General features: G+C 35.0%; 1 pseudogene; it reads left to right on the top strand.

Annotated features, from left to right (window-relative positions):
- Positions 1 to 224: 224 nt before the first annotated feature.
- Positions 225 to 772, top strand: LOC104982942 (annotated as a pseudogene).
- The last annotated feature ends 3177 nt before the right edge of the window (positions 773 to 3949 follow it).

Genomic DNA, 3949 nt, shown 5'->3' on the forward strand with positions numbered 1-3949 from the left:
AACCCGGGTCTCCTGCATTGCAGGCAGATGCTTTACCATCTGAGCTATATCTAGTGAATGTGAATCTCACTTCAATGATTGAATTTGTTCTTTGGGGATTTTCTGACATTACCAATTTCCAAATGTTTCTTTTTGTCTTGTTTCTATTTATCTATGTGATAACTCTGATGGGAAATGGCATCATTATTCTCATAAGAAGGACAGACCAGACTCTCCAGACTCCCATGAACATTTTCCTCAGTAATTTTTCCTTCTTGGAAATCTGTTATGTGTCTCCCACTCTTCCTAGAATGCTCATAAACCTTTGGACTCAAAAAAGACATATTTCTTTGCTTGTGCAACACAGATGAGTTTTGTCCTTATATTTGGAAACATAGAGTGCCTGCTTCTTACAGTGATGGCCTATGACCACTACGTGGCCATTTGTAGCCCCCTGCACTATTCTCTGGTCATGAAGCACATAGTCTGTGTCCAGCTGGTGGCTGCCTGCTGGGTCACTGGTGTTCCAATTGAGATAGGGCAGATAAGCCAGATTTTCTCTCTGTCCTTTTGCAGATCGAACCAAATCAATCACTATGTCTGTGACATCCCCCCAGTACTGAAGCTGGCCTGTGGGGACACGTTTCTGAATGAAATGCTGGTCTTCACAGTTGCTGTGCTATTTGTCATGGTCCCTTTTCTGCTGATACTTGGCTCCAACGGTAGAATGACCTCCACCATCCTGAAGTTGCCATCAGCAATGGAAAGAGCAAAGGGTTTCTCCACCTGTTGATTTCATGTCATGGTTGTGACTTTATTCTTTGGATCTGCAACCGTTACATATTTATGACCTAAATCTAGAAATTCTTCCAGAACAGACAAATTTCTCTCACTTTTCTATACCATTATCACCCCGAGGTTTAACCCCAATATACACTATGAGAAATAAGGATGTCTTGACAGCCTTAAGAAAATTGCTACCTTAATGTAAAGCATTAGCTGCTTGGTTTAAACTAATTTAGTTTCCTATTTAATTTTGCCATTGTATAATCAGAAATAGTTTGCTTTTTCCACATGATTAATAGGTTTATTATATTTATTCATTCATTACTGACCTTATTGTTTTATGCTGGATTTTCTAATATCAGGATCATATTATGGTGTCTTGCTGATAAGAAACTATGTATCGAGGCAGTCTTATATTCAGTTCACAATTTTACTGGTGATTTTCAATTTTATGAGAAAATATAGTATCATTTACCCACCTTTCCCCCTAAAGCCATTGATATTTTTGTACTTTCCTGTTCATATAACTATCATGCACTTTTTTTTTTCTTTTCATGATGTTTTTAGATAATATAGATGGCAAAAGTTTGGAGAAACGGTTGTTAAATATCTATGTGTTTTAAACTTTAGACATTTAATCTTTCAATGACTTCAGTTTGCTCCTTCTGGAAAGATTAAAAATAAGACTCTGCATAATGACTCTTAAAATTTTGTAGTGTGGCAATAAATTTTTACCCTATGTTTCTCTCTGAATTCTTATTGTAGATACGCTTTGTTTATGTAGCCAAAGAATGCTACTAGCATCTTGATAATTTGTTGCCTTAAGTTTTACTAATGCAAAAAATATGAATGCATCTTTGCTGTTCAGAGATACAAGGTGTACAGGATTCAATCATTTTGTGCCCATATAGTGTTATCCATTCTCTAAGATCTCTTTTTGTTGTTGTTTTGTTTTGTTTTAATTCTTTTGGTGAAGTAGATAATTGAAATTAAAATCAAAATACTTGGGATATTTAATACATTATTTTCCCAAGTTTTCCTGGTTGTAAAGGATGATACTTGATAAGAAAGTATCACTATATTAAACTAAAATAAATACTATTAAAAAGATATTGGATTTCTTCAGAAGGAAAGAGTTGAACTACAGACAGTACACTGGATCATTTTCAGTCAAACTGATTGGGAAATGATGCAATCTGAGGAAGGTTTTTTCTTTTATATATATATTTCCTTTTTAAATCTGTCTTTCTCTTATTATACTATGTGTTTAAATAATTTATTTTTCATAAGACCATAATTCATCTATCAGCTAGTTCTCCTCTTTGAGTAGGTATCATGTCATCAAAAAAGACATCTAAGAAGCTCACAAAAAGTAAAGCAATCATTTCAGAGGAGATGATGTGCAGATGACAGCAACAGATGACAACTGTGGCTATTACATAGTTCCCATTGAGAGGACTAAAGGAAGTAAAATAGTTGGTTTTATAGCCATTTTAAAGTCCTCTGTTTCAAAGGACTATTGAAACAGAGGACTTTCAACTATTCTGTTGATGCACAACAAATTATATTCAAAATTTATGGTTTAGAAGAGTATTATTTGATTCTATCCTGTACATTGTCCAGTATTGAGGCAGGAATCAGCTTCATGGTCATTCTCTTCCATATAGCATTGACTGCCATCACTAAGGGGAATTCATATGGTGACTGATGTGGTTTTCAAATCTAAAAAAGCTTCACATAAGTATACTGTGTAGTTACAATGAAGTATTACAGAGAAGAAAAATCTAGTTTTCATGTAAATTTCATACTCTAGGAGAACAAACTGCTACTAGATAAATAATAAAGTAATTTAGCATAAAAGCATAAAATAAACCATACAGTAAAATTATCCACATTGAACTTACAATATTAAAATGGTGCTTAACTTAGTTTGGGACATAAGTTAAAGAATGCTTTCAGTAAAGGATGACACTTTTGCTTTTTTGAATCTCAACAATAGTGCTAATACACAAAGTTAAATTAAAAAATGTTGAAACATGTCTTTCTGTAATTTGAACCAGGGAAAGGGATTTTTCTCTCTTAGTTTCTATTCATTTTACTAGAGATACTAGCCTATACAGTGAGGGGGGGGGAGAGAGAGAGAATAAAATGTATATGTAAACATTGTAAAGTGTTAGTCACTCAGTCGTGTCTGACTCTTGCGATCCCATGGACTCTAACCCTCCAGGCACCTCTGTCCATGAAATTCTCCAGGCAAGAATACTGGAGAGGGTAGGCATTCCCTTCTTCAGGGGATCGTCCCAACCCAGGGATCAAGCCTGGTTCTCCCACATTACAGGCATATTCTTTACCATCTGAGGCACCAAGGTTGTATTAACCTAATTGTTGGAAGATGTTATATATGACTATGTGGAAAATATTTAATAATCTACAATTAAGTTATTAGACATAATGAATGAATTCAACATGTGCATTGGATACAGAGTCAACAAACACAAATCAATTTATTTCCATATCTGTGTACATGCTAAGTTGCTTCAGTCATATCCAACTGTCTGTGGCCCTATGGACTGTAGTCTGCCTGGCTCCTCTGTCCATGGAATTCTACAGGCAAGAATACTGGAGTGGGTTTCCATGCCCTTCTCCAGGGGATCCTCCTGATCTAGGGATCGAACCCTCATCTCTTATGTCTCCTGCATTGGCAGGCAGGTTCTTTACCACTAGCGCCACCTAGGAAGCCCTTATTTCCACAATGAAAAGCAAAAATAAGTAGACATTGAAAATACTATTTAAATAAGAAGAAAGATATGAGCATTTTAAAAGTAATGGTAATGAAAATCCTCCAGGAAGTTTATTTAGTAAACTATAAAGAGAAATTTAAGATAAGGAACTAAATAGATTGCTATAATATTTTTATGTACTGGAAGACCCAATATTTCAAAGATGTCAACTTTCCCTGATATAATTCAAGTCAATGATACAGAAATTTCATAAAATAGAACAAAATCATTTGGTGTATGGGTGGGTGAGTTGGTGTACAGGGGCATGTGTGTGTGACTTAGGCTGATTCTAAATGGTTGTGTATATAATGACAACCAATTATAACCAAGGCACTCCTGAAGAAAAATAAAGTAAGAGGATTTACTTTACTGGACAACATGACTTACTATAATAGTGCAGAATT

The sequence above is a fragment of the Bison bison genome, unplaced genomic scaffold, assembly GCF_000754665.1.
Source record: "Bison bison bison isolate TAMUID 2011002044 unplaced genomic scaffold, Bison_UMD1.0 scf7180017861042, whole genome shotgun sequence".
In the NCBI taxonomy this organism is placed as follows: Eukaryota; Metazoa; Chordata; class Mammalia; order Artiodactyla; family Bovidae; genus Bison; species Bison bison.